We start from the raw sequence: 27,371 nt of genomic DNA on the forward strand, positions 1-27,371 counted from the left end.
GGAGCAGTCTGCAGCATTCTAAACACTTACAAGTCCTATAAACTGAGATAAGCAGAGTGAGAGAGTAACCGATCTCTTATAATTTTGCTAGTCACACATGCTTAACGTGTACATTTTCTTCATAACAGAAGAGACCATTTCTATCAGAACCACGGGGTTAATGTATTCTTTCCTTTCCCATCTCCCACCCCCAGACACTAACCAACCCCTCTGGGAAAAAAGCTTTTATCTTATCAGAGGCTGATGCTTTGGGGATAATGCAGCAATATTTTATTATTGCTGCTAATATGTGCATGTGGCTATAGATGGAACAATAGGCAAAGAACATTGCTTTGTTCTATGAAGTCATAAACCTACATTGACCAGTTTAAGTGGCTTCCTTCCTTTGGCAGCTGCCTTCTCCAAGATCTGGATATGCCTAGGTCTAATAGAAGGTCTTTGGAGGAGATTTTTGCCCACTAAAGAGAAGTAGAGAAAGAGATCTCTGTCTAAGGCTACTACAACTAACATGGTTCAAGTGTATGATCAGGGTATGGGAAAAATCTTAATCTTAGTCTTAATCTTAGTCACTCTGAGTTTTAAAAGGTGACAAATTGTTAACAATTATAGTGCCCAGGCTTAAAAATGAATGCAGAAATGGATTCAGTGGTGTGGCATACACAAAAAAATGTGGTTTTCTGGCTAATGCTTTGTTTCAGTTACTCCTCCACTCATATCATCTGTACCTTTTGCAATAAAAACTTGGATTGGAATACTAATCCATATTTATATTATCATGTTATGTTATGTTTGTTATGTTATGTTTTATGTTATGTTATGTGTTTGTTATGTTATGTTATGTTTTATGTTATGTTATGTTTAAAGCAACCCAATTCTCTAGCTGAATTTCCCCCAGGTCTAATACCATTTAATTGTATCTTAGGGTTGCTTTCTTCAAGGAATCCTGATGGAGAGCTGGACTTCAAATGTCTTCTTCCTTGGGAATAACATGAATAGGGAGCAACAGCAAAACAAAAGTGAGCAGACAGGATGAAGTATATTCAGATTGTATCACAGAGGCATGCTAATATAAAATCATTGACTACAACACTATGCCAAACATTCATGTAAAGTTATTTTTGGAAAACAATCGATTATTTCTCCATAGAACCAACCCTCACCACAGAGAATTCAAATCCTTTTTTTAAAGCTATCCCAGACATACTGAATCAATCAGGAAAGTCCAGGTTATGCTGCAGTAACAAAAGAGACCACATATCCCAGTGGCTTAAAACACAAAGGTGTAATTCTTGCACTGACTATCCTGCACAGGCTGACTGAACACTTGTCTCCACATTATCTGACTCTGGAACCCAGATGTGTAAAGCCCACACTATATTAAATGTTGCTGATTGCTAAGGCTCAGGAAAAGAGAAAGTGATAGTGGTGATTCATGTGCACACTCTTAAAGCTTACAACCAGAAGTGACTTTCAAAATCTCCTCTCACATTTCAGTGGTTAGAGCAAAGGCCATTCCTAACATAAAGGAGGCAAGGAAGTATCCTACCAGCTGCCTAGAAGTAGAAAAAGACAACGATTTTGCAGACAGTAGACATTGAAATAGATCTTCTTAACAGTCATCAGAAATATATTCCTCCCAGGCTGAAGGGTGGGCATGATTTTTCAAACAGGTTAACTTTTAATGCTTACTAAAGCACAGGGCTAATGCTGATGAAAAGGTATGGGCAGACGGAGAAACTCTTTAAATCAGAACCCCAGTCTGGAGTTGATATTCCAAATGGATGGGTGTTACTTCCAGACCCTGGAACCTGAATAAGGTTCTCAAAACAGTTTAATGGTATGCACCCAATGATACTGGTAATTTTAGAACTGTAGCTAGTAGACTTTCCATTTTTAATATGCAGACTAAAAGTGAACATTTCCAAAAGAAATTTTATCTTCTGAATTAACATATACCAAAATATTTCAAGCTATGGCTACAGAGCAAAATTATTCATTATTTTTAAGGAGCCAAGAAAAGAAAATGTTGTAACTGGGAACTTTAAAAGATGAATGTGAAAAGCCAAAATGCTATAAATGTTCTCTATATGCCAGAAACGCCTGAACTTTCCATTTTTACTAAATTACATCTAATGTAAGCACATTTGGCCTTTTCCTTGCTTCCTCATACTATGATATTCCAATCAAACCATTTCAATATAAACTAAATCTTGATCCAATACTATTATCTCAACCAGAAGCTCATTTTAAAGCAATATAACCTTTAATGAGATATATGTACAATGGGTATGAGCAGTGATATACCTAAAAAGCTGTTTCTCCAGAAAAAGAAGATACATTGAATGTATTATTCTAGCATCACCTTCACATTCCACTTGCCAGGGAATTAGGGGCAATAGCCTATGTGAGTTTTCAAGGAGTGAGAAGGTTCACTAAGAACTTCCTCCCCTTCTTTCTTCTTTTTTTTATGTAATACTTGATTTTCCAGGAAAGAAGGAAGAGCACTAAAGCCCATGAAGTATTATTATAACCTCTCCTTGGCATTAAAAGCAGGCAGCAGAGAAAGAAAAGAAGTTAATCCCTGTGAAGACCCCCTCCAGCTTTACTACTACACAAGTGCCCTCAATCTAGGGCAGGGCTTAGCAAACTTCTGTAAAGAGCTAGATGGTTAATTTATTTGGCTGTGCAAGCCATGAGGTCTCTATTGCAAATATTCAGTTCAGCCATTGTAGTATGAAAGCAGGCATAAACAATACATAACAACTGAGCATGGCTCTGTTTCGATAAAACTTTATTTATAAAAACTGGAGACTGGTTGTATTTGGCCCATGGGATCAGTTTGCTGATCCTTGCTCTTGGTAAGAAATACAGCCTAATGTTTGAATCTTAGATATGGCCATCGGTCTGCCTGGCTTCTTGTGTTCTGTCGCCTTACTACCTTTATTTTTCTTAATCAAACCTGCACCTAGCTTCTCCCTTCAAATATTTCTTTCCTTTCAGAACCACGATAGCTGTTGAGTCCTGTAGGTGAAATTTCAGGAAAGAAAAATTAGCCCCCTGATGTATATTTACCTATAAATCTCATCAACCAATATCACTTATTAGCTAGTAATGTGTGAAAAGCTCTTTATTAGGTCTTGAGCCAATAAAAAGGAAAGTAGCAATCAGCCTTTGCCTCAAGGAGCTAAGATTTTTATTAGAAGTGTCATGAGAAGAGGTAACTTTGCATTTCTTTGACAGAAACATGAGTGGGTATATAAGAACAAGTGAGAGAAGACAAATAGCAAATAGGTGTCTGGAGTTAGGAAGGTGTCCACGAGCACTAGGAAAGTTCAAAGGCTGGAAGGTCACTGGAGAGCCTGGGCAAGAAAGACTCATATGGAGAAGGAAGCACAGACATCTAAAAAAGAAGAGGACATGGCTTCTTCCCACTTCTAAATTATTTTCCAATTAGTCTGACTTCCTTTGAATAATAGGCAAAGGTCAACTTAAACTTCCCTCTATTGCCTCACCACTCTCCAACCTCCTCACTGCCTCCACCCCAACTCTACAGAGGAAAATCCCTGATGTGGCTCCAGACCGATGGCACTAGTACGTCCCACCCACCAAGCCAGGGTTGGGAGTGGAAGATAAGGGTGGGGTGGAGAGTCTTCCAGTGTGACTGAAAAGGATGTTTACATCTCAAGTGTACCTGAGGCACACTCCCATTAAAATCTCACATTTTGCTATTATTCTTTGGGCTTTTCTTTCTCCCATGAGGCTAATGTGATAGGAAGGGCACGGGATTTCTTCCATATTTAAGAAGGCAACTCTAACCTCTGTTCAGGTTAAGATCCAGGAAAATAAAGGCAGTGGTCATGTCATTAAGTCTGTATTACTCTCTATCAAAGATCATCTGAGACTCACGTGGGACAGTCCAACACACCAAGATGAGAGATTCCATGCAGTGTGTGGTTTAGGGCAAAAGTTTGCATATCTGCTACAGATTGAATTTTTATACCTCTGCCAACATTCTTATGTTGAAGCCTAATCCCCAGTGTGATAGCATTTGGAGGTAGGACCTTTGGGAAGTGATTAGTGCCCGTATGAAAAAGACCTCAGAGAGCTCTCTTGCTCCCCTCCTGCCATCTAGGGACACAGAAAGAACACAGCCATCTATGAATCAGGAAGCCGGTTCTCACCAGACACTGAATCTGCCCACACCTTGATCTTGGACTTCCCAGTCTCCAGAAATATGACAAATTAATATTTGTTGGTTAAGTCACGCAGTCTGTGGTATTGTTGTTATAGCAGCCTGAACAGACTAATATGATATTTAATTGATGAGTTTTTGTCTAGAGTCTCCCCCAGAACATTTCTCTTGAGCAGAAGTTTCTTTCCTTTTTCTCTCAGAAACAGGGCAAAGATCAAAGATCCCTGTTTTACACAGATATGTTCATACACAAGGAAGAAAACCTCAGCATGTTTGCTTGATCAGGTTAATAACATGCAGTGCGGCTATGACACTGAACTGTAGAGAGATTTCTCCGCCACCCCACCTCTCAGCTGTGCCACCTTGGAGAAGGTAGTTAACTTTTCTGTGTGTCCGAATCTCATCTCCAAAATAAGCATCATTACTTGATCTACCAACTGTACAGGATTGTTAGTAGGATTAACTAAAATAATGGTTTTACAAGTATTCTATAAATTGAAAAGCTATTAACAATATGAAGAAGTTATAATTACTATTATGATTGACATTAGAAATTTTAATCAAACTAGAAATAATGTTTTTGTCTCAAGCACTGAGTAGCATACTCCTAAACCAGTATTAAGCTCCTAATAGATCAGGATAACATTTATCAAACCAAGGCTCCACAGATTACTACTCTGGAAGATCTTAATAGTGATGCCATTAAAAAGGTTTTCCAAGGGACTCTGGAAATATGGCAGTGGTAGTAGCAGCACAGTTGCTAGATCTCCCAGGATCCCTACATAAAAATTGGCAGACCAATTAAATAGCAAAACCAAAACTCATAGACAAATTTAGAACAAAACTCGATAGCAAAGTATTCCTATAATTCTCAAAATATAAGCAGGTGGAGATAAACCACCAATACCCTGAAGAACAGCATGCTATCACATCTGTGCAGGTAAAAGCAAAAGGAAGCAATGAGGTGAGGAGAAAGCCAAAATGGCGAATAGGTATTCACAGAAAAGCTCGAGGCTAATATGAGAACAGCAGCTGAATCTAGGAAGGATTTTGCCCACTTAAACAGTCTGGCCACCATAAAGTGTTGAAACTGACTTTTCATAACTTGCTTCCAGACAGAGCCCCACACTGAAAGGGCTAGGAGTGGGATAAAATTAGAGCATGTTAGGGATGAGAGAGATGAGGAAAAGTAGGTATAGATAAAAATAGGGAAGGGTGGGGCGCCTGGATGGCGCAGTCGGTTAAGCGTCCGACTTCAGCCAGGTCACGATCTCGCGCTCCGTGAGTTCGAGCCCCGCGTCAGGCTCTGGGCTGATGGCTCGGAGCCTGGAGCCTGTTTCCGATTCTGTGTCTCCCTCTCTCTCTGCCCCTCCCCCGTTCATGCTCTGTCTCTCTCTGTCCCAAAAATAAAAAAATAAAAAACGTTGAAAAAAAAAAATTAAAAAAAAATAAAAAATAAAAAATAAAAAAATAGGGAAGGGAAACAGAGTCAGGAATCTCTGAAAACAAGCCACCATATTTTTTAACACTGTGTAAAAGCAACAGAAAAGATAGGTCCATGAAGTTTGAAAAGCTATCTGAATCAAGGCTTCTTATAAAAGTTCAAGAAAACTAATTTCACGTTAAAAAGATCCACAGAAAAGAATTCCATAGAAAGTTAGTATTGGAAAAAAGAGAATAAAGAGCAGAATATTACTGTTGTAGAAAACAAGAGTGTGCCAGAAAGACATACTCAAAATATAGATTAGAACTGTAGCATCCTGGGGCACTGGGTGGCTCAGTCAAGTGTCCGACTCTTAGTTTTGGCTCAGGTCATGATCTCATGGTTTCATGGACTGGAGCCCAGCATCAGGCTCTCCACTGGCAGCATGGAGCCTACTTGGGATTCTCTCTCTCCCTCTCTGCCTCTCCACCCCCGCCCCCACATGCTGTCTCTGTCTCTCTCAAAATAAATAAACTTATTTTATTCTTATAAAAAAAAAAGAACTGTAGCATCCTATTCCAAAATAGGATGAGTTAATGAGTTACTTAATGAACTCATGAACTTAACAAAGTTAATGAATAACTTAATGAGTTAAAAGACATTAAGGAAATGATACAAGACATGAAAGAAAAACATAAGCCAAAATAAAAACTCAGAAATGAGATGATAAACTCAAGGAAAACCTAGGAAAAAATTTTTTTAATCATAAAACTAAACTATATTTAAGATGGCTGATTCCGGGAATGGGGAAGGAAATACAGAAGATTAGGTTAGAAATTTTTGACATACCAGAAAATTCTCAATTAGCAGGCCATGTCCAAAGGACTCAGAACACGGCTGGAGGAGGATCTCATGGCCAAAGATTCAACAAGTTGAAGTTCAATAGTTAGAATCACAATGAATTAAACTCCCTCACATATAGTTTAACACATGAGCTCATAAAGATATTTGCCCAATAAAAGCATTTTATGTTAGAAAGTCAGGGGAAAGCTGAGTCAAACAGGTTTTTTTTCCTGTGGGGCTTTTCAGAACTATTAAAATGTGTTGTAAATCTAAAAGGGGAGATATACTGAATGCTATCGAGGCTAAGATGTACATTTGTTTTTTACACTCTAACATCTGTGAAATTGGGCTGCATCTTCCAGTCGATGGCATGACATCATTTAATTAACAGTGCTTTTCCTTTCTTAGTAGTACATAAAATAATGGTGCATCTTACAATCACAGGTTTCTTAGATTCTGTGAAATACAACAGCATACTTCCCATTCCATTCATTCTACCATCGGTAATTTCCCGTAGCACACACATTCATGGTTCTATGCTCAAGACATTTTACATTTGAATAAAGCTACAGATCACACATTGGCCCTCAAAATGTCCCAGAATTCCTCTAACATACAGACATTTTACTTCTCCAACTGGTAAAACACTTTCACTTTTGGTAGCTTGTCTATGACAACTCTCACCACAACTCCCGCCCCCATGTGGGCAGTGACCTCACCCTATGTTTCTTTCTTAACTTACCCCAAGCCTAAGCAGCTTTTTTAAAGACGGTTATTTTTTACTGACTAGCTGGTACAATTCATGTGCTGTTGAAATTTCCCTTAAAAGAGATGCCCTGAAAATACAGGTTTGTATCTTCCTTCTTTTAAAAATGTCTATTAATATTATGCTCCTCTAGGGTCTAAGAGAACGGGACTAATGAATTCTTGAAGGATACCTAGGTTATTTCGTCCAAAATATGTCTCCTTTCACAAGGCCACCTTGGCAATGCTGGAGAAAGCCTATCCTTATGGAGAGGACATTGAGTTGAGATTTTGTGGATTCATAACAAAAGAACAAGAAAGACATTTTCAACTAGAAACCCGACAGATACACAAAACAGGGTAATAAAAACCAAAACGGTAGCTTCTGACACACAGCTAATAATGGTAGAAACATGAAAAATAGATCACAAAGGAAGGTGACCCTTGCCACCTCCTCACCTATTCACCAAGCTCATTAGCTGCTGGCATCTGTGTGGGCATTGGTGCCAGCAAAGGGCCACTGTGGAAACAACTGAAGCTTTTTCTTTCAGGAAGTCACATCTAGGAAGTCATTGAAGAAGGATTTTTTTCCAAACTACAAAATCGACATGTCAGACATGTCGTACGGTCAGAGAACATGTACCCAACTTGAAGTGTCGGCTGCTGCCACCAGTTTCTGCCTCAGGCACTGGATTAAGAAGGAGATTATCTTGGGGCACCTTGGTGCTCCATTGGTTAAGCATCCAGCTCTTGGTTTCAGCTTAGGTCATGATCTCACTGTCTGTGAGTTCGAGCCCACCTGCGCTGGCAGTGTGGAGCCTGCTTTGGATTCCCTCTCTCCCTCTCTCTCTACCCCTCCTCCTCTTGTGCTCTCTCTCTCTCTTTCTCTCTCTCTCAAAAAATAAATACACTTAAAAACAATTTAAAAAAGAGATTATCTTAATTCTAGGTCAGCTCTGGAGGTTAGAGGAAGCAAGGATGAAGAGCCAAATATACAGATGGATAGACAGATATATAGACAGATAGATAGTTAATTATTGTGCCTCCATTTCTATATAATAGATATTAGGCGTATCCTTCTCCTCTTTCTGTTCCATCAAGCAACTCTACCTCTACTCCTTGGCAGTAACAAGCAACTCCAGAGAAAACTTCTCTCTTTGCCCCTCTTTTTCCCTCTCTTGTTCCCTGTCTCTTCTCCCCTCTCTGATTCTCTCTAAACTAAAAATGTAGGGAAAGAAATGGCATTAAGAGTTTGAGACAAATGGCCAGAGTCAGTGGAAGGACAGTTGTTCCGGTTCTTTTTTTCTACATTAGTGCTTGTTCCAAAAAGAAAAAAAAAAACCTAAAAATTTTATTTTGGGGGAAAAAATGAAAATATACAGTGAAGAAAAGGGGAAAGATACTGGAGTAAGGGTCCTATGTTTGAGTTCCAATTCCAATTTTCCATCACAACTTAGAAGTATGTTGATGTAGGCTTTTTTAAACCTAAGTATACCCTGGGCAACACGATATCCCCTTTTGTCATGAGCACACAGCTGCCTCCATGTGGCCTCACAGCACTTGTCAGAAATCATCACTAAGCCACGTAAGGTGGCCTTATGGGCTCATGGGCATTGGCCTTGCAAATGAAGAACAGTGAGGTAGCCCATCTGCAGCAAGATGCACACACCTGCACAGCCCAGGATCCATTGGAATGGGCAGTTCCAGAGTCCCAAGTGCCCGTATCACGGTCTAGAAGTCTCCTTGGCATCACAGACAGAAGGGAATTCTCTCTCTGTTTCTTCCATCCCCTTTTGGGATGGACACCACTTTACAACGCTAGTGATATTTTGGGGCATGTGTAGGAGTATCCTTGTCAGAGTTTGCTTGTAGTTTCCTGAACGTGGGACCAATGCCCTATACCTTTACCTATACCCTTTACATCACCTAATACAGTCCTAAGCACATTAGCGGGCATAAAAATGCATGTTAATAAGTGTTGATTTTAGAATTCAATTCCAAAATGGCTTGTATATTTTTGCCTATAATGTATAAAATTGTACCATATACACGCACCATGTTCCACATACATCTATGTGCCATATGCAGTTATCTTTCATCCCCATTGCACTGCTTGGTTAGTATACACACTCTTATTTCCCTGGAACATTCTCCTTCCAGTCTCCTGCTCAATACACTGTGTGGCTCTGGTTGTCTATTTTTCCCATCAAGATTCACAGAGTTATCTGGTATTTTACAAGCAGTTGAAATTGGACAATTTCAGCTATGCAACAGTCCCAAATACATGAGTTTATGTACCAATAAGAGGAGCTTACGGTTTCTATATTTTCTGGTTTCACAACACAGTATACTAGTTTCAATGAGTAATTTTTGGTTTTTACCAAATTTGTCTTTTACTTAAAGCTTCTTTATATATAAAACTCTAGAGAACTGTTTGTGGGAACAGAAATGTGCCAGAAAACTCAACCATATAAACGAAAAAAGAAACAAACCATCATGCTGATAGGAAAAGCACATATTTATAGGGTGAATATCGGACTGGAAAGCAGAAAGACAGTAAAAATATTCAAGGTAAATCCTTGCATTTTGGGCACTAGCAAGCCGATTCCCTATCACCAACATTTATGAGGCTTTTTTCCCCTCATTGTTACAGAATATCAAGGCACTGAGGCAATTTTTCCTTTACAAAGTAGAATTAGCTTTCCATCCTCCTCCCTCCCCACATTAACCATCTCCCCAGTGGCTACACACAAGAACCATTTATATTTACGTTAAAAATGATTTGGCCTATGTACACTGCATTGTTTGACAGGGAAGATGGATGTTCGCTTATAATTAAGTTTCAGCATAAATGACATCATTCAGGAAGATAAGAGTTCCCTTATTCCCTCTCTGCTGGTTTTCTCATAGGATACTGTGGGCTGTATGAAGATTCTGATGATTTTTCTCTGCCTTCTCATTAACAAACAGTACTGCAGCAACTCAGTTACCTCTGAAAATCTGGAGGAAATTTTCCCTAATTCATCAGCTATCTCTTGGTCCTTTGCTTTTGGGAAAGGAAGGGTGTAGAGCCTTATCACTTGACGTTCTGATACAGCATAGACATCACCTGGATGTTTGCTAGAAATGGAGGATCTCGTGGTCCCGCAGACCTGTGGAATCTAAACCTGCATTTTAAAAAGGTTCAAAGGAGGGTGCCTGGGTGGCTCAGTCGGTTAAGCTTCTGACTTCAGCTTAGGTCATGATCTCGTGGTTTGTGAGTTTGAGCCCCACATCAGGCTCTCTGCACAGAGCCTGGACCCTGCTTCGGATCCTCTGTCTCCCCCTCTCTCTGCCCCTCCCATGCTCATGCTGTGTCTCTCAATAGTAAACAAACACCAGAAAATTTTTAAAAAATAAATAAAAATTAAAAAAAAAAAAAGATCCAAAGGGGCACCTGGGTGACTCAATCTGTTAAGCGTAAGCGTATGACTTAGGCTCAGGTCATGATCTCATGGTTCATGATTTCGAGCCCCACCTTGAGCTCTGTGCTGACAGCTCAGAGCCTGGAGCCTGCTCCAGATTCTGTGTCCCCCTCGCTTTCTGCTCCTCCCCCACTCAAGCTCTGTCTCTCTCTCTCTCTCTCTCTCAAAAATAAACATTAAAAAAATTTTTTTAAAGATCTACAAGTAATTTTTCTACATATGACAGCTGCTGGTGTAAGAGACATAAATATGTACAACAGGCAGCTTTGTCATTAAGGCTTTAGGTTTTTTTCTGTCTTTACACAACATCAGGCTTTGAGGCTAGATTTTCAAACTCCCATGTATTCTTTTCCCTTACTAAAGTAGGAAAACTATAAAATAATTTTTTTGTCTTGTATAATTCTCACATTACTGTGTGCATAACCTAATCTTCCCAACCAAGGTATAGGACAGCAACCATATCAAAATAAATTATTCTACCTTCAGTGTCTGTTGAATGCATTTGACATTGTACCAAATATTAAAAAGGGTATTTGTGGAGATGTACAGGATATCATCCCTGCCAATAGTATTTGTCTGTTGTTTACCTGTTTCTTGTCTTTCATCATCACAGGACCATAAACCCCAACAAAGCAGGGATCATGCTTTTCACTCTTATACCTGCAGCTCCTTCCACAATGCCTAGCACATAATAGATGCTCAGTGAATATGTATTTCACAGATGAATGAGTTTATAACATGGTAGGGAAAAAAGGATGCATATGCAAATATTTAAAAGCTTGGCATAAGTAATAAGTGCCATACAACCACGTTGTTCACATGCCTTCTATAAAAATGGTCTGCCTAAGAAAGAACTGAACCCGCAGTGCCTGGCTGGCTCAGTCAGTAAAGCACATGATTCTTGATCTCAGGGTCATGAATTCAAGCCCCATGTTGGGTGTAGAGCTTACTTAATAATAGTAATCAAAAAAATAAAATAGGGAGAATATTTAAAAAAGAAAGAAACTCATCCAAAAAATAGAAGAGGAGGGAACACTTCTTAACTCATTCTATGAGGTCAGTGTTCCCCTGATACCAAAACTAAGGAAAGACATCCCAAGAAAGGAAAACTAAAAGCCAATATAGATACAAAAATTCTCAATGCAATGCAAGCAAACCAAATCCATTAACATGTAAAAAGGAATATACAGTATGACTAAATGGGGTTAATTCAAGAATACAAGGTTGATTCAACATATGAAAATCAATCAATGTAGCATACCATATTAATAAAGGACAAAACCACATGATTATCTCAATTAATGCAGAAAAAACATTTGACAAAATCCAACACACTTCTGTGATTAAAAAAAAATTCAACAAACTAAGAATAAAAGAGAACTTCCTCAACCTGATAAAGGTCACCTACAAAAAAACCTACAGTGAACATCATACTTAACTGTAAAAGACCAAAAGCTTTCCCCCGAAGATCGTGAATAAGACAAGAATGTCTTCTCTCACCGCTTGTATTTATCATCATACGAGAGATTCAACCCAGCACAATTAGAAGGAAGGAAGGAAGGAAGGAAGGAAGGAAGGAATCAAAAGAAAGAGAGAGAGAAAGAAAGAGAGAGAAAAAGAAGGAAAAGAAAAATCCAGATTGGAAAAATGGGGAGAGGGGGGAATATATCTCTGTATATCTCTATGACATATCGTGTCTATTGAAAATCCTAAGAAATTCACAAGACAAGTAGTAGAACTAATAAATGAGTTCAGAAAGTTTGCAGAGTATAAGATAAATATACAAGAGTAAGCTGTGTTTCTATATGCTAGCAATGAACAATATGAAAATGGAATTAAAAAACAATTCTATTTAAAATAGCATCAAAAATCTCAGCTCAGATCATGATCTCAGGGTCGTGGGAATGAGCCCAGCATCAGGCTCTGTCTGGGCTGAACATGGAGCCTGCTTAAGATTCTCTCTTTCTCCCTCTCTCTGTTCCTCCTTCCCACTTGTGTGACCTCTCTCTGTAAAATAAAAAAAATAAATAAATAATTTAAAACATTTAAAAGATAAAATAGCATCAAAAAGGATAACATATTTAAGGATAAATTCAATAAAAAAGTGCAATACATGTACAATGAAACTACAAACATGTTGAAAGAAATTAGACAAGATCTAAATAAGTAAAAAGACATCCTATGTTCATGGATTGGAAGACTCAATATTGTTAAGACAGCAATGCTTTCTAAATTCATCTACATATTTTATCTAATCCCTATAAATCCCAGCTACCCTTTTGCAGAAACTGAAAAACTGAACCAAAAATTTTATATAGAAATGTAAGCAATGCAGAATAACAAAATAATCGTGAAAAAGGACAAAGTTGGGTTTCTTCCCAACTTCAAAACTTCCTATAATGCCACAGTGATCAAGAATATGTGGTACTGGAATGGGTTTAGACATGTAGATCAATGGAATAGAATTTACATCTAGAAATAAACCATACATATATGGTCAATTGTTGACCAGACAATTCAATGGGAGATAAAATTGCATGTTCAACAAGTTGTCCCCTTTTCTGGGACAACCGGATATCCACATGTGAAAGAATAAATTTGGACTCCTACCTCACACCATATACACCAAAATGTATCAAAGCTTCAAATGTAAGAGCTAAAACTATATAACTCTTAGAAGAAAATATAGGTATAAATCTTTATGACTATGGATTAGATGACTATGGATTAGAGAATAGTTTCTTACACATGACAAGCAACAACTAAAAATAATAGATAAACTAGACTTTATCATAATTAAAAATTTTTGTACATCAAAAGACCCTATGAATAAAATGAAAAAAAAAAAAGAAGATTTACAGAAGGGGAGAAAATATTTGCAAATTATATATCCGATAAATGACTATTATCCATAATATATAAATAATACTTACAACTCAACAATAAAAAATACAAATAATCCAATTAAAAATGGGCAAAGGATTTGAATAGATAATTCTCCAAAGATGATATGGAAATGACCAATAAGCACATGAAAAGATGTTTAATATCACCAGCCATTAAGGAAATGCAAATCAAAAACAGAGTAAGAAAGCACTTCTCACCTACTAGGATGACTATACAAAAAAAAAAAAAAAAAAAAAAAAAAAAAGCACCCAGAAAATAACAAGTGTTGGCAAGGATATGGAGAACTGGCATCCTCAGACATGGCTGGTAGGATTGTAAAATGCTACTGCCACTTTGGAAACAGTTTGTCAGTTCTGCAAAAAGTTAAGCATAATATTACCATATTACCCAGCAATTCCACTCCCAGGCATACACTGAAGAGCACTGAAACATGTCTGCACAAAGCTTGTACATGAATGTCCATAGCGACATGTTTTAAAATAGCCAGAAAGTGGAAACAATGCAAATGCCAATCAATTAATGAATGAATAAAGAAAATATTGTGTATACAGATAGTGGAATATAATTTAGCATAAAAACGAATGAAATACTGACACATGCCACAAGTTAGATGAACCTTGAACATTTTATAAGTTTAAGAAGCCAGATGCAAGAAACCACATATTGTATGATTGCATTTACATGAAATGGCTAGAATAAACAGCTCATATAGACAGGAAGCAGATTAGTGACTTTCAGGGGCTTGGTAGAGGGGGGAATGGGTGTGGCTTCTAATGGTTACAGAGTTTCTTCTGGGAGTGATGAAAATATTCTGAAATTATAGAGTTATAATGGCTGTGAAACTTTGTGAATTTACAAAAACCCACTGAATTATACTCTTTAAAAGAGTGAATTTTATGGTACATGAATTATATCTCAACTTAAATAAAAACTTGTATGACAAAAAATAAACAACCTCCTCTTTTAAAATTGCTTCTCTCTTATTATTTTTTTAAAAAATGTTAATGTTTATTTATTTTTGAGAAAAAACAGAGTATGAGCAGGAGAGGGGCAGAGAGAGAGGGAGACACAGAATCCGACTCAGGCTCCAGGCACTGAGCTGTCAGCAGAGTCTGACACAGGGCTGGAACCTACGAACTGTGAGTTTGTGACCTGAGCTGAAGGACGCTTAACCGAATGAGCCACCCAGGTGGTCCTTCTGTCTTATTTTATAAAGGAATGGCATCTCTCTCATCCATTCTCTTCTTCTACAGTGCATTCTTCGGTGCATTGCCAAACAGAGGAATGATTCAAAATACTGTATTTTCCTAATACACGGAATGACCCTAACAAATCCTTTTGTGAGAAAGTTGATTTCTAACTTTTTGCTATTAAGGAAATTGCAGGAACAACTAATCAAATCTTCAGGTAAAAACTAGTTTTGATGATAAATCACAATATAATTTTTAATGTAACTCAGAATAATTTCAAAGAACTGAATGACACCATTACAAAATTCTTTCTATTTGGACCTACTTATACAGGTGAACAAGTTTTGTTGGAATTTACATCTATTACAGTGAAAAGTAGGAATAAAATTGATGCTGAAATCTTCCTCATTCTCTAATAGTATTTTGCTACAATACATGAACTAATTGAAAAAAAGCTATATCCATTTCATTAATAGATGTGTCTCTAATAAATTTTACTCTTTAATAATATTTTAAACTTTGAAATACTTTTCAATTATATTTGATTACTTGAGTGCTATAGGTATTTGTAATGTTAACTCAATTCAGAATATTTTAATGCCTCAAACCCTATAGTTGTAGGACATTTGAAAAGACAATAACAAAGCCTCAATTTATATGTATATTTTTGTGACAGAATTATGACTGAATAATCAATAAAAGATTTTAAATCATAATACAGTAGCAATATAAGATTCCAGCCGTTAAAGAGCTTATTCATGCCTTTTAAAATAAATTTTAGATTTTATTATATAGAGAGAAAGTGTAAAAACTTATTTAAAACTTATTTTGAAAAATGTCAAACATCCATAGCCTTAGTCTGAGATAAGGGCTTGGGCTGTAAGATCATGTATGTTTAGAAATTATTGTAAGGATTTGATGCAGGTAGTTCTTTAAGGAAGTAATCCTAAAGAACAGGAGACGAAGTCCAAAAAAAGTGTAACAAGGCAGAAGGAAAGACCCACCAAGGGTACGTTATCAAGTTGATCACACTAGGGGTTCCCCAGGGAACCCTCCGATCTCTGTGTAAGATGCACCCCAGAATTGTCCAGCAGATTTTGTCCCCCACTAATAAAGAATTGTCCCACGGAGTGTTAACTTTCTCACACTTTCAAATTTGTTCAGGCAGCAGAATGACACCCAAGATTTCTGTAGATGTTTCTGTGACAGGAGAGATGCATGGTGCAAACAGGGCCAGGTACGACTCCAGGGACTCCTACTACAATGGCTAATGTGGGCCCAGAGCATGCATGGTAGCATAGGAGATGCCCAATGCATAAACTAAAGAAAACAGAATGGTGTTATAAACATCAATACGCCAGCATCCAGCATCGACAATTATCTTGTTTTAACTGTATCTCCCCGATTTCTTTAACTCCCATTGAATTTTGAAGTAAATCCCAGAAATCATGTCATGTCATGTCATCTACACATATTTCAGTGGGGATCTCTGGAAGATAAAGACGATTTTTTAACATAACTCCAAGCCTTAGATTTTATTTTCCCTAACATCTTGAAATAGGATATTATTTTACTTATAATCATCTTTGACTGTCCTTTTCTGGATTTTTGAGATTAACAATCCAGTCTAATCAAAGACTGGTACCTTAAAATCCAATCTACATGTACTTAAGGCTTCAGTTTGACTTGGCCTGTTGGTTCTAGCGGGAGAAAAAGGCAAAAAGGCAGAAGACAAAAAACACACAATGACAACGAAACAAACAACAAAAACTCACCTCTTAATTAGACACTTGAAAAGGAAGAGATATGAAAATTTAAAAAAATCATGGGCTCTCTTCCCATTTCTCCCTACCAAAAGGCAATTGCGTGTTCTCCATTATTTATTTTTAATCAAGCCCCATAATTTAGGAATTGTTATTCAAAACCTAGGGTTTCACATTTTAGGTAATAATACATTTTTTTGTTACCTACTTGGGATGCCTCTTAACCTTCCAGCTCAAATTTCAGGGAACATCTGTGCATATGTGTACCAAAAATTATATAATCAAAGTAATTTTTTAATGAATTGTGATGCATTCTGGGGTTATCTGGTGTCTGTGTTGAAGTATGTCTAACTTTTGCTTTCTGTACCAAGCTGCCAGCTTCCCTCTGGAGGTACATCCAACTACTTACTAGGGATGAGAGCATGTGTTTACTCCAAGTTTAGAACCCACTAATGTTTCATAGGTATAAGGTTACAAACCAACTTGAATCTTTTGGTGTTTGACTTTGTTTGTTCTTGGCAAACCTCAAAAAAACTTAACGGGGCTCAAAAGATTTCTTGGACATGGACTTTAAGAAAAAGTATTTTGATGAGTAAAGCATAAATGAACCAGAACCCATATGGATCAAATTTTCCTCAAAATGCACATGGGTTTAATAATTAATGGAAAAAGTGCTTCTAGTATGCATTTGGGGTTTTATCAAACCCCAGATATTTGGAAAAAAAATAGTTTGATAGGTTCAAAGAACCCAAACTCTGATTTGATGCACCCACATTAGTATCTCGATGTTGAATAAAAATGAGAACTATTTAGGTGTAATGGAAAACAGAGGCAGAACTTGTTCAAAAATTACATGAATGAAAGAAAATAACATAATGCTACAAAATTCATCATTGTTCATATTTATTTTCGTAAATCCTTCTTTCAAGAATTTCCAACAATCTTTTAACTATGCTGTCTTAGCATATTAAGAGTTTTGAAAGAAATTATTGATTGCAGCTAAAAAAGAAAAAAAAATGAATGAAGGCCTTTGAGATGCATAATATGTCATGAAATTTTCTGAGTTATTTGCAAATGTTTCTGCCAATATCAATAAATCCCTGAAATGACAGGATAAACTGTATTAATTAAAGAATGTTTCTATGTATGTAGAAGTTCCTGAAAGTTGTATTTTTGAATTCACAGTAGTAATGCTGTGCATCTTAGCAAAATTTAGTTTTACCTCTTTTCCACCAAGGCAATTGTGTTCAGCTTCAGGGGCACTCTCTCAGCAGAAACTGAATATTTAAACTTTATGCACATTCAGTATGTTTATATGTCAAGAAATTCCCATAAACTTTCATGCAATTTATCTAATTTCCATTGAGTACATGAATCCTCTATAAACCTGGACTCAACCATAAATAAAAATAGCACTGTGTTTTCTTTATGTAGGCTTGTATGTATATAAAATAATAGTTAAAGCATTTTTCGGGCAATGAACGTGGAAATTTAACCTTTCAGCTAAATTTGAGTAGGATATGTCAGACCAATAAAATTAATTCTTAATTATCTTGCACTTTAACTCCTTAGAAGCTACTGAAATTTTTGAATTTTTTTTTATGTTTAGTTTAAATTCCACACAGAGTAGTTATGATCTACCTTTTTTGTTTATACCTGTACATCTATAAAAAGCGATATAGAGTAAATAATTTAATGTTGCATCAAGGACACTGAACTGAAAGAACTTTCTTAAGAGACAAAATACTTTCATAATGAAAACTGAAAATTTCGATTTTTGTTGTTACTGATTTAAAAAAAATTACCATCTCTCCTAATAGAGGCAAAGCTTGGCAAAGCCTTCTGAAGGACTCCATATTGGGTCCATATTGTGGGCCAGCAAGTCAGCTATCACAACCCTAAGAAGTGACTGCTCAGACGGGGTCTCCCTACAGATGGAGGAAGAACTCAGTGACTAGGGTTAACACCGTGTTCCAAATAAACCCAATTGCTTGGAGACGTTTATGGATGAGCCATAAATGGAGTTGAATGCTATCTCCACTCCCATTTTTCTTCCTCTTCATACTCCTGCACACAAAACAACTATTGTTGAAGGCAGTTGTATATGTTGCCAGAAACCCAGCAAAGCCATATTAGCGACGTGACCCTTTATGGTACGCGTTTATTTATATTCAGTGAAGTAGGTTACTGACAATTTGGCCATTAATTTGCTGTTTATAAATCGTATTTTCCCTGTATAGTAACCACAAGACTTTGACATTCACAGTCGTGTTGAAAGAAACAAGTTTATTAAAGAAGGCGAAGGGGAAAAAAAATCTGTCCTTTAAAGTTCACCAAATTGCACATGTCAGCCACTAAGATTCTGGACTTGAAAAACAGAAAAATGCCTAGTGTGGGGGAAAGAGAAGGGAACACCCTGTATGCATTCAATTCACATGCTGAAGGGGAATCAGAGCAGCAAAGAAAAGCCTAAGTATTCCAACCCCTAAAGAAATATAATCCGGAGTTTATATCAGATGGTTTATGGGAGTTTATTGGAATATACAACAGGGTTCATGTCGTGTGTCACAAGGTGAAGCCTGTTCGCCAGTGATTTACAGCCTGCATGTGCCGGCATTACTGTAATTTATAGGACGCAGATGGTCCTGGGGTGCCCCGCTGACTTGTAGCTGAATCAGGACCTAAGCCCCGTGTGTCATCTGCTCTGGGTATCTCAGGCTCACTTCCCAAAATTACGCGCCAACACATTTCTGTTCTGAACTGGAAGATTCCACAGACCCTTACCTTGCAACAAATGCAACTTTAAAAATACGCAGCTGGAGCAAAGGTGGGAAAACACGGGCTGGGAAGAGTCATTTTTTTCCCCATCCAGCCAAAGAAAGATGCTGTCAGTCTCTTCCCTTCCTTGGGCAGCTTCCATCAAGATGTTTGTCACTACTGTGCTAACGGAGAGACAAGACATTGCTTTCCTTTCTGAAGGCATCCAAACGAAGTATCTCTGCTAACCACCCCACTTCCAAAATTACTAAAATCTAAAAGAAGGCTAAGGCATCTAAAATTGTGTGCCTGTTTCTGATATAAGGTGCCAAAAAGCCTCTGTCCCTAGCCACCTTCAACATTGTTACATAATTGTGTCTTTATTACAAATCCTCTTTATTACCCTCAAAGGATGTGGTTCAGAAAGATGGTGTAATACCATGAGACGGATGTTTACAGAATCTAATGTAAATGGATTGACCTTTTTCAAAAGACTGTTTTATCAGCACTTGAATTCACAAATTAAGGCACACGTGTTGGTTTTGAACTCGCTTTCAGTACCTTCATTTGAAGTTCGCGGCGCTCCTCGTTCTGGCGCTAACACGTTTCATAGTGCGTTTGAACCTCCGTTGGCCAAGGGGCAGTGAGAGAAGAAAGGACCCTTGAAGTTCCATTTATGCTGCTCAGACATCTCCCTTTGAGCTCTTTATTGAGAAATTGAGTTGAACAATCTGGCAATCACAAACATGTGCCTTAATAACTTGTTCCAGCACCCTTGTACATTGCCACCAAGTGCTCCCATTTCTCCTCGCCCTCCAGCCCTCACGGCCCTAGGGATGGCAGGAAGGAACAGAAGAGACATTTCCGGTGCACTCTTCCACACTTCTGCAGGAAACTCAGTGCCCAACCACCACAATGGCGCTGTGCAAGAGAAATATCGTGTGAACCACGTACATAATGCTAAATTTTTTAGTAGCCACTCTCAAAAGAGCAAAAAGAAACGAATGAAATGAAACAATACTATTTTACACAAGCGAATGTATCCGAAGCAATACCATTCAACAAGTAACCAATATTAAAAATATCACTGCAATCTCACTTTTTTTTTTTTGCACTCCATCTTCAAAATCTGACAGGTGCTTTATGTTAATGACTCATCTTAATTCGAACTAGCCACAGTTCAAGTGTTCAATAGGTACCTGTGGCTGGTGGCTGTCGTACTGGGTAGTGCACTTCTAGAACGTTTCTCTGATGAAGAAGTTGATCTAGAAAAGCTGAAATAGGTAATAAATCTTGTGACTTTTTCCAGAAGCAACAGCCCTATATACATGTTTTAATATATTTAAAAACATGTATGTATGTAGTGTGTATGCGAGAGGAGAACCAGGAGGGCTGTAATGGAAATAAAATTGACAGCCTCTCAAAACTCAGGTGGCACTTTCCTTTTCCAGTTAATTACAGTTTTAATTACATGGCTTCTTGCGACTCCTTGATACCTAATAAACCAGACTCTTTGGGGCAGCCAAGTTGGGTTTTGCTTGAACTGCAGGTGTAAGACTCAGCATGAAACATAAATCAACTTCTTAAACACACTCCCAGGGTGTGTTCAAGCTTTTTCTTCCTGTTTGCTTGTAAAATCACATCTTTACACCATTGTTGGTAGAGAAATGATTGAAGCAGCTATGAGTTGAATAATAGTTTCGTGTTTTTGACTCACTTGGCCTGGCATAAAACATTTTGCCTCCGATGAAATAGAATAGGAAAATACATAATGTGTTGTTTTTTCCCTCTTTCAGTCTTATGAATAATATATACTCCAAATACTGACCATTTCATTTAAGAAAATAAGTATCTGTTAGGGAAAATAAAAATGAAGGCCCTGGGAATGCATTCGGATTTCTGGTTTGAGTATTTGGAACCCATAGGATGATGGGAGGTGCATTTATTCCAGGCGAGTACTGCATGAGGTCAGTCAAGTTCAAACACGGTAGAGAGTGGGCCAGGCATGGGGCCTCGGCTGCAACAGAAAGTAGGGAGGGAGAGAAGCACTCTTGAAGTCCTCATTGGCTGAAAACCCAGCAGCATCTGATGGCATTATGAGCAGCTTGCAATTTAGCTCCAGCAGCAGGAAAATCTGCACTTGATCAACTCTGCCATAACTAGTAAACGTCACTATGGTGAATGTGGATTTCAATGGAAGGTTTTGCAGTGCCTAGTGATAATTCTGCCAGTCCTCCCTCCTTCCCTCCTCCATCCATAAAGAGAAAGTGCAACATATGGTATTTGCATGTTATCACAAAATATGAGATACTGGGTGAAATAAATTACGTGTGAAGGGGGTTTAGCCCATAATTTCTAGTAATTTCAAAAACATGAAAATGGCTTTTGAAGTAGGAGAGAGGGCCTTTCTCCTTGGGGAAAACTTCAGAACACATCACACACTATATAAACACAAATGCATTTACCTTGCCTGGGCCTCCCTTTTTTTCTCCTTGGAATCCTGGCTAATTGTCAATGATGTCTGTGTTCTAACAAGAGGTTTCTTTTTCAGACCTGAATTATTTGAATTCAAGCTCTCTGGGAAGTTCTGTTGCAAAGTAGGAAAGTTTGTGGGGGAGGATGAGTGGCGGAGGGCTCGGGAGGGAAGGAAGTGCCTGTACATGAATCACAATCTTTTTATGAAAGAAGATCCAAAGTTGATTCGCGGTCCGTTGCTCCTCTCAGGTTCTCATCAATAATGTTGAGTCCTGAAAAGATGTCTTTCTTATCTCTGAGTGGTCTCTATTTGTTCTGCTTTTCTTATTAGCTTTCACAGCCCTCTACTTGAAGATGCAAGGATCAGATCAAACTTCTAGACCCAGGTTAGAAGGCGTGATGAAACCCTTGGAATACCCACATGTCTGGCTCCTACTGGCCTCTTGACCATTGTTGCATTTTGGAAAACTATGTCCAGGATGAATGTATAGGTGGGTGCAAACTCTGAGCTGGAAGGTGCTTTGTTTTCATATTAGCAATGAAGAGCTGGAAATTGGCATTCCTGGGTATTATTGTAACTGCGGCCCCAGAAGTTCCTGGATATCAGTGTTTCTGTTCATCTCTCTTTAAAATAAATGCTTGTGACCATGCACAATAGTTATGCATACTAAGTACAAATAAGTATTTGTCAAGTCTACTCTACTATAAATCCCAGGGGAACACCCAGCCTGGTGCCTAGTACATAATCGGTGCTCACTAATTATTGATTTGAACAAATAACTGAAGTGGAGTTAAACTTCTCCTCCATCTTTTCTGGATAGGTGAAGAAAGAGTGAGGATCCAGGAAAACTGGGTTCAGTTACCTATAAATAAAATGCTCATCAAGTTGTGGCGGAGGGGGAAAGGCTGATAGACTCTAATTAGACCTTCCCTGAATTCCTCAATCTCTCTTCTCAGCAAGTACTCCTGGCTGGTCAGAAACTCTAAGGAGATTATTTACCCTTGGATGCCAAAGGTATCATCCTTGAAGCAGTAGGATGAAAAGCAGAGGGAAATGATCATCAGGAAAAATGCAACATGGTAATTACTAGTAATTGGATGGCCCATGAGAGCTTGAACAGCACTTTCAAAGACCTTTTTTTCAGTTAATCTGCATAAAAATCTTGTGTGATAAACCCATCATCTTCATTTGGCAGAAGAGGAAACTACGGTTCAGAGAAATGAAGTGCCTTGCCTAAAATCACGATGATAAAAATCATAGATCCTGGCTTGATATCCAAGTTCTGAAACCAAAGAGATTGAGCCCTTTCTTAAGTTGTATTTTTAAAAATCACATAGTGAAAATGTCTTTGTCTCAGTCAGATCCCTGATTTCCTTGCTCAAGACAACTAGTGTCTAGTTTCTTTTTTTTAATATTTTAATGTTTATTTATTTTTGAGAGACAGAGATAGAGAGATCAGGCATGAACGGGAGAGGGGCAGAGAGAGAGGGAGACACAGAATCCGAAGCAGGCTCCAGGCTCTGAGCTGTCAGCACAGAGCCAACACAGGGCTCAAACTCACAAACCATGAGATCATGACCTGAGCTGAAGTCAGACACTTAACCAGCTGAGCCACCCAGCAGCCCTTTGTCTAGTTTCTTTAGTATTCTTTAAAAATTTTAAGATGTATATATGAGCATACACACAAACACACACGCAAGTGGGGCATGATACCGTGTTCTTCTGATCAAAGCCTTCCTTTGAATAACCTGTGGCTGGGTGAGTATTTGTATAAAGCTTTCATCACATATAGATCTACATCATTGTATTAAATTTTGCAAATATAAGGTATGTTACCATTTCCCCTTTAGCGGTCATTTAAGTGGCTTCTAGGAATTTGACATTGTAACCAATGCTGAAATGAATGTAAAATTAGAAAATGACACTGTAGGAAGATCTAAAGAGGTAGGACTGTGTGTTGGGAAGAGATCCAGTGTAACATTAGGACATTTGGGTTCTGGTCTTAACAAGATCTGTGATAATGAAGTCTCTCAAAGTCTAAATGATCTCAGAGACCTCCTACCTCCTCCAAAAACATCTATAGGGGAGATAATATTCTCCAGTCATTGGATGTACTGGTAGTGCTTTCAATGTAATTAACACAGTAATGGACACCATGGTTGCTCCTCATCCATGCCCCCTTTCTTGGATATCCACATCACCCCTTTACAACTTCTTTGTTCCAGGGGAAGCTGATATCAAGGTCTAAATGCGGCCTCACACCTAACTTCATCAATATAATCCCTTCCCCTGGTCACAGTTTTCAGGTCTGGGACAAGTACAGACCAAGTTGGATCACAAAGACACAAAAGCTCTGTAAAAGAGATTTCTCACTCTTTTGAGAGGCTTTCCTGGGGGGGAACATGCAAACCCAAGAAGTATTTGTGGCCATCTCCCAATCCCAAAGAAATGCCAGCCTTTGGATAAAGTTAACACCAGAAAGGAAAGATGGAGAGAAAGTTGGTTCGAGGGTCCTCAATGATATTTTTAAACCACTGAAACAATCCAACCTGAAGGCCTGCCCAACTTTGCTTTCTATTTAGGTTGGCCAATAAGTCACCTTATGGTTTAAGTCTTAAGTTTGAATCATATTTTTCTGTTGCATGCAATTTAAGGTATTTTTTAAAAACTATTCTTTTCTTAATGTTTACTTATATATTTTGAGAGACAGAGCACGAGCAAGAGAGAGGCAGAGAGAGAGGGAGAGAGAAAAATCCCAAGCAGGCTCCAGGCCATCCAGGCAGAGCCCAACAAGGGGTTCAATCCCACAAACTGTGAGATCATGATCTGAGCAGAAACCAAGAGTCGGCCGCCCAGCCAACTGAGCCACCCAGGCGTTCCTTAACGCATCTTAAGAAACACAGAATTAGATATAAATATAGATACTCAGGTAAATGCACAGTTTATTGATGTTTCTTGAATACTGGCCAGGTACTGTGCTTTATAAGCATCACCCCCTGTAATCCTCATGGCAAGCCATCGAAATGGATACTACCACATACATCTGGCAGATGAGAAAACAGCTTCAGAAATGCTAAGTAACTGTCCAGGTTATGCAGTTAATCCACAGGGGAGGTGCGATGGCCTAGCTCCAAACTCTTGCTTAGAAGTACATAGCTCCTTTAGCTTCAATTCAAATAAACATGTTTATTGAGCCTACCATCACTTTAAACAACATTGTGGAGGGTGAGACTTGTCTCTAGTGCCTTGCACTACCAGAACCCTCTTCCCGTAGAGGTACACAGGCCCTCAACTAAAACTCCCTCCCCACCCAAGGTAGAGGAACTGGGTCCAAATGGCAGCCATGTCTTTATCTCTGAGCTTCCTATAATCTCACGTTTATTGGATCCTCATCCCACTCTTCTGCTGCTGGAAACCCATTCAAGGTAAATTATTAATGGGCAAACATGTTTTCATGATATGCTTTTCTCCAAGAGTGTAGCTGCGTTTTACCAGAAACCTTTGAAGTCTTCACTCGAGTGAAAAGCTAAGGGAGGACTCTAAAGGTACCGGGTACATTGGAAAATGAGTAGATGTAATTTTCAAATAGTTCTCTTTGGATGACTTTTACCACCAGCCAGATTATAATAACATAAAGCTCACATTTTATTGACTGAAAATTGATAAGTTCATTCAAAGTGTGGCAAAATCAAGAAGAAAAAAAAAAGAAAAAAATAGCTGATCTAAAAAGATAAGAGGGGCGCCTGGGTGGCGCAGTCGGTTAAGCGTCCGACTTCAGCCAGGTCACGATCTCGCGGTCCGTGAGTTCGAGCCCCGCGTCAGGCTCTGGGCTGATGGCTCGGAGCCTGGAGCCTGTTTCCGATTCTGTGTCTCCCTCTCTCTCTGCCCCTCCCCCGTTCATGCTCTGTCTCTCTCTGTCCCAAAAATAAATAAAAAATGTTGAAAAAAAAAAAATTAAAAAGATAAGAAATAACTAGTAACAGAATCACATTTCAGTCAACAAAAATGTCAAGAAGGAATGAACCTTTCTTTGGGTATGAATGTGCCAGATTATCTATAAATAACCAAACAAATGCATATACATATACATATCACATACATACAATAGAAGCATCTTTTTTTTCCTGTTCACCTGATTAATTTGTAGAGCTCAGATTAATTTGTAGAGCTCATTGGTATCCATTCCTTTGTTTTCATCTTTTCACAGCTTAGATACTTTTAGATTAAGTTCTTCCATATAATATTGTTCTCATTGTTGTCTTTTGTTTATAGAAACCAAAGGAAGGAAGAAAAGAAGGAAAAAAGGAAAGAAGGAAAGAAGGTAGGAAGGGAGGGAGGAAGGAAGAGAGGGAGGAAGGGAGAGAGGAGGAAGAAATGGAAGGAAAGGAAATATCAAAAATAAATTGTTTAAACAGACTTCCGGAATAAAAATGAAAACTGTAATTATGTTTATTAATTTTATTTTCTGCCATAATTTACACTGCAGTGTTTTATTATGTTGATTACTAGGAAGGAATAAAAGGACCTTACCAATAATTAATTAATTGTGCAATTAAAGTCACACACCTGAATCTTCCACAAATGTTTAAATAAATCATTTTTAAGAGAATTAGTATGTAGTTGTTGTCCCAGATGTTCCAAAGGCAAACAGATGTGTTAATTAGCATACTTTAGGGCTTGAACTATACTTAAGTCTCTTCCTTATAATTTTTCCTTTTATTTCCAACTCTAAATTCCTTGGGTAAAAAAAAGTCAAAACCTGGCCTGATAACAGCAATTAATGTCAAAAGAAAGTAAATACATGTTTTGTGAATCAACAATTTAAATTTAAACTACAAACAAGTTATGTATTATTTTCTTAAGTTGGGACATTCTATCACAGTAAAAATCAAAACAAAAACAACACAAAGCACACACTTAAAAATACTCAAAAACAACTTCGACCCATATTATGTCAAGCTACTCTCACAGTGCCTCTGCGGGGAAAGTGCCATTTGTTATGCCCATTTGCACTGAAGGAATCAGAGACTGAGAGATTGCTTACATCTTCACAGCAAGTGAGTTCCAGAAGCTGGTAATACCAGAACCTAAAAATTCCCAATCGCATGCATGCTTTTTTTTACTACACAGTCCTTTCTCCCAGGAAACGAGTATTTCCATAAGTCCAAAAAGGGCTTAAGAAAGAGATGTCAAGGAAGACAGGAAAGAGCAATCTTACGAAGTGGAAAAAATCTGCAAGAAATTATTTGATGAGCCTATGGAAACCCCGTGAACATGTGTTTGGCGTAACATGGAAAGGATGAAACACTGTGAAGCTTTGAAGCAAAGATTTATTTTCTGGTGAAACAAACTGAAACTGCCCTGCTTTAGCACAATGTATTTGGTGGCGCGATGGAGTGAAGGAAGGTCTGGCCGAGGGAGGCCTGCTCCGCGGGGCTCTGGAGAGCACTGATGCTCTGAAGAACCATGGAACACAAACGGTAGGAGGCTGTTACCGCGTATAGCCTCGCAGAAAGGGCCATTTCCTTCCGATATCATTTCATTAAGAAGAACAACTTTGTTATCAAGCATAAATTGCATAACAATGATGAGGCATGAGAGAACAATCTATA

The 27,371-nt window shown here is 38.2% G+C and overlaps 1 long non-coding RNA gene across 1 annotated transcript in view; it reads left to right on the forward strand.

Moving 5' to 3' along the window:
* Nucleotides 1–397: 397 nt before the first annotated feature.
* LOC131485001 (uncharacterized) overlaps nt 398–27,371 on the forward strand; it is a 49,736-nt gene continuing 22,762 nt past the window's right edge. Inside the window, exons 1-4 of the long non-coding RNA XR_009248568.1 lie at nt 398–530; nt 923–1,016; nt 22,090–22,249; nt 26,032–26,080. This is a non-coding gene — a long non-coding RNA (uncharacterized LOC131485001). The remainder of the gene's footprint in view (nt 531–922; nt 1,017–22,089; nt 22,250–26,031; nt 26,081–27,371) is intronic.

Source organism: Neofelis nebulosa, chromosome 9 (assembly GCF_028018385.1).
Source record: "Neofelis nebulosa isolate mNeoNeb1 chromosome 9, mNeoNeb1.pri, whole genome shotgun sequence".
Classification (NCBI taxonomy): domain Eukaryota; kingdom Metazoa; phylum Chordata; class Mammalia; order Carnivora; family Felidae; genus Neofelis; species Neofelis nebulosa.